The following is a 9,786-nucleotide window of genomic DNA, read 5'->3' on the forward strand; positions in this document are numbered from 1 at the left end:
GTGGGTCCTAGAGGTTGAACTTTGGTCATCAGGCGAGCACAGCAAATGCTTTTCACCCACTGAGCCATCTCTCTGGCCCATCTTATTTTTATTTATTTATTTACTGCCATTCCCCTTAACTTTAATAAGACCCAATGGCATTTCACACGTCACCAGAAACATCTGCCTTCCTTCCAGTCAGGAAACCGACATCAGTCACATTCTCCAAGTCTTCCACTCTCCCAGTGATCGCCACATCTCCAAAGATACCTTCACTGCCTCCAAACATTTTATTTCTTCTAGATTTGGCATGGTTCTCAATGCTAACGTGACTGCAAATCTAACCTCCGCAGAATTTAAAATGTCATTAAATCCCTCTTCTTCCATTAAACTGTAAATGAGGGAAGGAATTTCTATCTTGTTAATGTCCTGCACACCACAGCTGAGACACAGCAGCCGCCAAGCGAGTGTAACTGAATGAGCTCCATCATAAAGTGAATTACAGTTCTCTCTGATGAGTACATAGTGGCAGAAAGTAAGGCTTCTGAATGAGTTCCTGTAGGTGGCAAAATGTATAACTGAAAATATTTAAATAGGAATTTTAGTCATCACTTCTTTTATATTCTTTCAGAAAAGCACACAAGTTATACCATAGCAATATAGTATATATTATTAAGTCAGAAGACAACTTGCAGAAGCAGGGGCTCTTCCAGCATATGGACTCCTGGGATTGAACTCAGGACCTCAGGCCTGCTGGCAAGCACCTTTACCAGATGAATCATTTCACTGGCTCTCATTTTTTATGTTTCTCTCCTTTTTTCTTTTAGACTTTATTTTTTTATTTTTTTTTTAATTTTTAGGTAAGGTCTCTCTGTGTAGCCATGGTTGACCTGGAACACACTCTATAGACCAGATGGCCTCAAACTTTCTGAGGTCCACCTGCCTCTGAGATCTGCCTGCCTCTGACTCCTGGGTCCTGAAACTGACAATGAATGCCACCAAGCCCTGTGTACATTTGTTTATGTGTATGTACACAAGTCTGTATGTGTGCCACATATGGACATGTCCCCAAGAGGGCCAGAAGGGACATTGGACACCTGGAAGATGGAGTCACAAGCAGTTAGGAGTCACCTGACATTGGTGCTGGAAACTGAACTCAAATTCTCAGGAAAAGCAAGTGTTCCTAATCTCCAGTATTCCCATTTTTAATATTTCTATGGAATCAAATGCAGCAAGTATGTACCAATATATACACTGTATAAGTAATTAGTTCCTTTCCAAATATATCCCCAAATCAGAGTAATCCACTCAGTTTTTAATATTTAAATGTTTGACTCTCTTGCCAGTGCTGTAACTGGGTTATTTAGAATTTCACGTTTTCATCTTTTGCTGTGGTATGGTCATGCTCAACACACTACATGGAACAGAGAAAACTGTTCAACTGGATCCAGGCTCAATACTGAGCAGACAAATGTTTCCTCAAGACAGCCAGTCAAAGCACCAATGTGGTTTCTCTTAATCTCTAGCTAAGTCTTCTCTATATTTTTTCTGTGGAAAAGCATTTTCATTAATATTGAAGTGGATTCATTTCAAAATGAATTACTGATGATGTGTTCAAGCAGGACTTTATTATACTATAGATTTGTGAAGAAATAGGGTTCTTTGTGTTGCTTCATATGCATTATCATCGTTATCAGAACCCAGCCAGGATTCCCACAGCACAACTGGAGACGAATGAGTCCTCTGTGGCACCCCTTTATCTTCCCCACTGACTGACTTGTGTGATGCCACAGGTCCTCATCTCTCACACACTCAGACCAAATGGAATTCCCATTTCTCAAATGTGTTTTTCTTCACAGATGGGGATTAGGTGGAGCCAGAGCAGCACTTGGGGGAAGAATGTACGAGAAGCAAAGGTACAATGATATCCACAAGAGGACAATGTTGAAAGTAGAGATGGCATCTCCCTAAGGAGAAAGAGCAGTTTAGAATATCTTTATTCCAGCCCTCTCTCCGGGAATGCAAATCCATTGACTATACATGCAGCCACCCGGCCCTATCATATGATCTGTCAAAAACAACAGGACGAGGAAACACTGCTGTGACATGCCTCTGGCTACTATTTTTGCTGCAATTAACTCTAGGTAGGGCTCTGAAATAGGACTTGTTAGTATATGAATCTGAACTCTAACGGGCTTGTGCTGGTGAGATGGTTTAGGGGGTAAGAACAGCTGTTCTGCAAGCATGAGAACCTGAGTTTGAATCCCCATCCCCTGTGTAAAACAGCTAGGCAGGCTGGCCCAGGTCTATAGCTTCAGCACTGTGGGGCAGAGATGGGCAGAACCGCAAAGCTCACTGCCCAACCAGCCTACACTAGACAGCTTCAGTTCAGTGGCAGACTCTGTCTCAAGGCAATAAGGCAGAGGGCGATACAGAAAGACACCCCATGTCCTGCTGTGGTGTCCACATGTGTCTCACAGGCATAGGCACACCCACATGCATGTACCTCAGTGACACACCCAGAGACAGACCCACAACTACAGCAAACTAGCACTGGATGGCAGGCCAAGATGAACAGCAAACTAGCATTCTCACTTCCTACAATGATACAGAAGACAAATAACTGTTTTAATTACTATTTCACTCAAATATGTGCTGACAACTATTAGCCATGTGACAAAAAAACAGACCAAAAATCCTGCCTCCGTGGAGATTATACTTTAAAAAGGAAAATCAAAAAGATTTTTTTAAAAAAAAAATTAAAACTAGCTATGACAATCACTACAGAAAAGAAACTCAGTTAAGAAGCTTGGGAGAGGTAGACTAATGGTAACATAACAGAGACCCGAAGAGGATAAAGACAGGAGTTATACCAAGACCTGGAGAAAAAGCACTGCAGGCCAAGGGGGAGAGAATACAGAGTCTCTGTTTAAGGCGCAGCAAGGAGGCCTGTGTGTGCAGAATAGTGGAGAGAATAAAAATCTTAGCAAAGATCCTGCAGCGAAGAGACAAGGACCACAAACTGTGGCTCATCTGCAGAGCCCCTGCTGCCCCCTGAAGACTGTGGGAAGGGCCAGCTTCTCGAATGGATGAAAGGCTGCACACCAACAGAGTCTCACTAGGAGTCATGTGAAAGAAAAATGATGCTGAACTAGGATGAAGGAAGTGGAGGTGTAGGAATTAGATTTCAGAATGATTTTGAAGCAAGAGAGAATGTGTTGAATGATTATGTGGGAGACATTAAAGAAAAGGAACTAAGGATCACTTCAAAGATTAGGGTTTAAGCAAAGTAACAATGGTGCTGCCACTTTCAGATGGGGAGTATGGTTTCCTAATATGACGATTGTCATCTGAGTTCACAAATCATCTTGGCACTCTCCTTTGTGCAAAGTATGATGCTACCAAAAGAGCCCCCACCAGCCAAGTGCGGGAAATCCTCCCAAGCTACACAAGAAGAACACAGACAGACCTCAGACATACTCAGCCTCACTTAGAGAACAGATTCGATCCCTACGACATCAGCAAGCCCGCAAGCACTGAGTGTCACAGAACTCAAGCACCAGCCTAACTCTGTGACAAGCAGGAAGCTTTGGAAGCCAGAAATGCTCTCTTGCCCTGCAACCTGCCAGACACCAGCATATAGGAATCTTTACCTATGTATAAACTGCAGAATGCAGAGTTCCCTAGCTCTCACTTTAAAAAAAAAAAAAGTAATACTTAATAAAGTCAATGACTATGACTCTATTGAATCATCAAAAGTTTGAAGAGACAGCTTAAGTTTTTTTTTTAATTAAATTTATTTCCTTTTACAGAAGTAGATCCTTAAATTTGCAAATGTTTCAAGAAATGACTTTATCAAATGCCAAAATTCTACAGGACTTAAAACTTTTGTTCATATTCATTTCTAACCATCTTTCTCTGTAAAATGACTGATTAAAAGCATTCTCAAAAGACATAAAGCACACCTTTAATCCCAGGACAGAGGAGGCTAAGGCAAGCCAATCTCCGTTTGAGGCCAGCATGGTCTACATGGTGAGAAACGCATCTCAGAAACTTAAAACTAAATTTTAAAAGAAGTAAGTGCACTCCCATTTGAGCAATGTAATTTTACAGACACTCCTTTGACTGGGCCAATGTAAGGAGCATTTTAAGGTACTAAGTGCCTAGTATATAAAGACTCCTAAAACAGTTACACTGCAGAGACAGTTTTCACCATAAAACTAATTGCCATTTTTCTCTAATAATTGATGCCATTTAGAACAAATACTGTAGTGTTTTCAGTCAAGCGCTTTTTGCTGCTGGATAACATTTGCTGCAACTTTTAAATGTTGGATTCTTCATTATCAATTACACAAAATCAGCATAATAGCATTTTCTATTATATTACAAGAACAACCAGAAAACACGGGACAGACTTTCATTTAAGGAAAGAGGAATTCCCTTGATCGCAACAATAAAACGGCAAGGTTTGTCTCAAGCATTTGTCACAGATAAGTCATAGACAATTCTGATGACTTTTTTCAATACTTAAAGTAAATCCAAGTTTGTTCCTCTAGTGATAAGACTGTAACACCTCCATTCTGATAAACCTGAGTGGGAAAGGAAGATAAATCACAGCTGGCATCTAGAAACCGCACTAGACTGTCACACGTGCAAACATCTTGTACTTGGGTGGGGAAAAAAACATGGAGAATCACTAACTTAATCAAAACGTGTGCAGCAGGATGGGACAGTCACTGCCGCATAGCATAGTTCAACTAAGGCCTAGTGGAGGGCTTACTCAGTGCACCCAACATCCACAAGCTGTCTGCGCATTTAAACTGTTTTCTTTTAAAAACTAGAATCCCATAATTAAACAGTTTAAACTTTAAACAGACTAAGTGAATGAGATCCAAAGTAGGAGTGCTAATAAGAAATTTAAGAAAATCAAATTTAGCCGGGCGGTAGTGGCGCTCGCCTTTAATCCCAGCACTTGGGAGGCAGAGGCAGCAGGCGGATCTCTGTGAGTTCAAGGCCAGCCTGGTTGACAAGAGCTCATTCCATGACAGGCACCAAAACTACAGAGAAACCCTGTCTCAAAAAGCCTAAATAAATAAATAAATAAACAAATAAATAAATAAATAAAATTTACCTTCTCTCTATGGATTTTAATTCAATACTTTCAAATGAAAGGAATTTACAGCACACTCAACCAACAACAAATGGCATCCTAAAGCTAAAGAAAATATTTTAAGAATTGAAACTATTGATATGATGAGGGGGAGGGGGAACAGTCCTTAGGGAAGAGAGAGGAAGGTAAATAAGAGGAAGGAGGGAGGTAAAATAATATGGATGGCTGAAAAAGTCACAAAGAATTAAACCATTAACTACTAAAAAAAACTATAATGCACATAATTCAGTGTGTGTGTGTGTGTGTGTGTGTGTGTGTGTGTGTGTGTGTGTAGTTTTAATGAACTTTTTTCATCTGGGATTACAGATAAAAAAAAAAAAGAGCCAAAGACCACCTAACAAAAGCCAAAATCCCCAATACCAGAAATAAGAAGCCCTCTTTTAATTGTTAGCTAGGACTGTCAGAGCTCCTGCTTACACCCGAGAGGTGGAAGAGGCTACCCCTATGCACTTCAGAATCAGGATCCAGAGCCCCTGGTCTGAGAAACTGATCTGAGTGCCCCTTCCCTGAGAACCAGCTTTGCTGGTACCAGAGTGTGCTTGCCCATTCTCTGTGTTCTCCTCCCTCCTCACATCTCTCTCTCTCTCTCTTTTCTTTCTCCCTCTCTCCCTCTCTCTCGCCCTCTCTTTTTCTTTCTCCATCTCCTCTCCCCCCCCATCACCTTCTGAAGCTGTAAGCAAGACCCCAGTTAAATGCTTTCTTTTATAAGAGTTGCCTTGTTCATGGCATGTCTTCAGTGAAAGAGTTCGAACTAAGACAGAACCATCCTGCTAACACCAGAACAGATGAAAAGTGATGTAAAGAGCTGAACACAAAAGCTGAGCACTTCCTAACTTCAGGCATTTTTACTCACATTGTCTCCTTTCTCTGCATAACTACTGTATGAGGTAATTCTATCTTACTCATTTAATAGAAGAGGAAACTATGATTTGATGATATTAAGTAATTTGTCCAAGATCCCACAAAAGAGAAACTGGAGCTGAAGCCCAAGTTATATGGCTTCAAAATAAGCCGTTCTTCTTTTCACTGCACTTTCCCAACCTGGCAGGGAACTCTGTCATTAAAATTTCCAGACTTTTAATTAATACTTACTGAGGAAAGAGATAATATCAAGCTTATAATGGATAGTAATCATATAGACTGAATATTAGTCATAGTTTTATAACTACAGATGAAGATTTGAGAAATAATTACAAGTTATGCATGATGTTACATTCTTTAAAGCTGAATATGTAAGGCCCCTAGAATGGGGACATTTTTCTTAAAATTTATTTTCTTAGAAAGGTACTAAGTAAACTTCAGTTTACTTATATAATTTTGAATTTCCAAAGCTTTTGACGACCCCATAATGTGGTAGTCATACATCAGCAACTACAAGCATTATTACCGTGCTTGTTCCGACAGAGTAAGAAAAAAGCAGCTACTTTATTCTGATTTCTCTGTTTTAGCTCTAATATAGCCTCTATTCTGTTTTTCCCCAGATCCGGAAGCGGCTAATTTAGTGTAGCCAAGCCTCAAACTCAGGAACTCTCTAACACAGATGCAGATGTAGATACACTGGACGGTATACACCAGACTGTCATAACTGACAGTATCGTGTGGTACATGGCAAATTTCGGTTATTTTCAGAACAGTAACTATGATAGAATTACTTTTCTTCTCTGTATCTTCTCAACTGACTTTGCAGAACTCATCCTGAGTAACTAGATGAAAATGGGAATAAAAAGAGTAAGGAGGAGGAGAGGCAGGGAAAGCAGCACTCTGGTGCAAACATTGCATGCGAGTCACCATTGCCAAGTTAGCTGAATTCACTCAAGTTCAGAACTGTGTCCTTGTTCTGATGTATACACCACAATAAATATGCCCCAAAACAATCAAAATCTTATCCATTTGTAAATTCTGAGAACTACCTCTTAAATATTTTAGAAATTAAGTGTGTACAAAGATAGGTATAAAGTCTTTCTGAAATTTAAAAGGTCACAAATATTTAAGAAAAATTTCCCTAAGACTGAAAAGATACAATTACTATATGTATATAAATGAATGCCATTTCCACTTCTGTTCTGAAGTTCTGTGTTAAGATCTTCCATCATTAACCCTATGACACAACACTGAAGAGAGTTGAAGTCCTGCTGAAACACTAGTAAACCTAGTGAACAAGGTTACTCGGTATCCACGTAGTTATTTTCTTAAGCTGCATTTGCAAATTCTTTTCCATCACAAAATACATTCTTCCAAAACAACATGCATAAGATTGGTCCAATTTATTCAGTTACATGATCAAAACACTGAATAAGCGATCATTCCTTGGTTCTCACTCCAAAAGATGTACATCATGGTGCAAAACTGCCATCTACTAACATAAAGCCAAGCTTAGAACAGAACGCTGGTGTCTATGACAAGTTTGCAGGCTATCTTTTCTGTGACTACCACAATGACATTGCTAATCTCGGCGTAGATACAAAGATCTGTCTTTCCACACCTCACAAACACACTGAGTAATGCTTCGTGGAACTAAACTACTACTGCCTTTTTCCTGCTACTATTTAGTTTTACTATTTCCACTTATAAACAAGGACCTTACAATATTTTGATCTTCTATACAGTTATGCTAACTTTTCCAATCTGATCGTTTCAGTTCCTCTGCTGTTAATATTTATTATGGAACAGCTATTAAAAGGTACTGCAGCCACATTAAACAAGCACACCTCCCTTTTTCTAACTTTTGACAGGAGCAGAAAAGACCGTGAATCTGAAGAGTTTACAGACAAGTTAGAGCGACATGGCAACCAAGAATGAAATTCGAGTATCTCGTCCAGAAATGCCTGGACTACTTCTCCCACGCCAATGACATCTACCTTTGAAGCAGAGCAGACGCTGCTTTTACAGGACACTACATAATCTCAGCTAGTGTATATTAATACTGTCAATGCAGAAAAGAAACAGATCTTCGCCAAAGGTCTTTTATGGAAGAAAACCGAAAGTGTTTCCAAGAATGCCTATGTACTCTCTTAAAACATCTCTGGGACCTTTGAAAACCCTTAACTCGAGGGCTATCAGAAAATCTTTTCTTGGCTGTAAAATACACTCAACCTTTAATATCCTGTGGCTCTTCCACTACCATCATAAATCCTGAGGAGCTGTGTACACAAACAGTCCCTGCACCCGACAATGCATTCTGCAATATTATTTTCCCCTTTAATCCTGTTCCCATTTCACATATGGAGCGCAAAATTTTTAGACATCAACCACTAAAATAGTGTCGGCCTTATCTTCAATTTTTTTTAAATCCTACTTTAATATGCTGCAACTTCAGGTGAATTTTTCTTAAAACGCCTGAAAACTACTTTACAAGCTGGAGTAGCATATGCTTAAGAGATGGTGAGACTACTGTGAATATGTAAGTTTCTTCAGAAGGCGAAATAGTTTCATTGTACTGACATCACAAGGTGCATGAAAATGAAAGGCTGACCTACCCTTCGCAAATTTAGGTTGCAATGGCATCCCCAACGATATCACAAAAGTAGAGTACCAAATCGACCACCTCGTGGAAACTTAGAGCTGAACTCTAACTCTTCTGAAAAGCGTCCTCGCTCTTACCAAAACTAACCTCATGTTTCAGAGAGCTGTTCCTAGGAGAACACAAGGGTGCCTCCAGACACCTCAGAACCCTAAACAGCCCCTGGGGCAAAAAAAAAAATCACCCCTGACTGCGGCTTCACACCAGGAGTCTAGATCTGGTTCAGACTCCTGAAGGGCAGCCCTGAACAAGAGGGGCAATGGGACATGAAGCTGGACAAGAGGCAAGACAGGGTTAGTGGGTCCCGATGTGAAGGGTCTGCGGGAACACGAGGGGCTGGGTCCTCCAGAACAGGGCGACCAGGGGAGGAGCCCACAAGAGTTCTGGGCACCGTGAGCGAATGGCGATGAGCGCCAGTAGGGAGCGGGTGCGGACTAGCAGCGCCGCAGCCCCCAACCCCGCCCCACGCCCCGCAGACCCGCGACCCGCGACGGGGCGGGGCCAGGCGCCCGCCACGGCCGGCACCGCCCCCTCAGCCTCCGGGTGCGGACGGGTGGGAGGGGCGGGCCTGGCGGGCCGGGTGAGCAGCCGGACCAAAGCCCAACCCGGAATGTTCCGTCGCGGGGAGGATGGGGCGAGTGACCCCGCAGCCCCGGGCGGGGTCGGAGCCGGCTGAGGGCGGAGGAAGAGCCTCCGAGCAGCCCTCGCCCGCTGGGCCAAAGCCCGGAGCCCCGCTGCGGGCGGGGACGGTTGCCCCCGGTGCTGAGCTCGCCTTCCGGCCTCCTTCCCACCTCCCGGGGCGTTGCCCGGGGCAACAGTGCCTACCGACGGCGGCGTGAAACGCACCTACCTAGAACCTGACAAGCAGGAGCCCCTCAGACCCGGGAGCCAGTCGCCACCCGGCGTCACGGGGGCTGCCCCAGCCAATAGGCGCCGCCGTCGCGAACCTCTACAGCCAATCCCGCTACACTCCGGTCTCCGGGCACCCTGAGTGCTTAGCCAATGAGCAAGGGCGAGGGGCGGGCGCTGCCGCCGGTCCCAACCCCCTCCCCTACTACCTCCCAGGAGGCGGGCGCGGCCCATTGGCCCGGGCCCGCGAGGGGCGGGGCTTAGCGGG

At 42.9% G+C, this 9,786-nt stretch overlaps 1 protein-coding gene across 2 annotated transcripts in view; it reads right to left on the reverse strand.

The window, feature by feature from the left end:
* Positions 1-9,582, reverse strand: part of Fer (FER tyrosine kinase) — a 323,903-nt gene extending 314,321 nt beyond the window's left edge. For both annotated transcript variants that reach the window (XM_013351613.2, XM_005361336.2), the window contains exon 1: positions 9,520-9,582. The gene's annotated coding sequence lies outside the window, so the exon portion shown is untranslated. The remainder of the gene's footprint in view (positions 1-9,519) is intronic.
* Positions 9,583-9,786: the final 204 nt, after the last annotated feature.

This window comes from Microtus ochrogaster, linkage group LG4 (genome assembly GCF_000317375.1).
Source record: "Microtus ochrogaster isolate Prairie Vole_2 linkage group LG4, MicOch1.0, whole genome shotgun sequence".
NCBI classification, from domain to species: Eukaryota; Metazoa; Chordata; class Mammalia; order Rodentia; family Cricetidae; genus Microtus; species Microtus ochrogaster.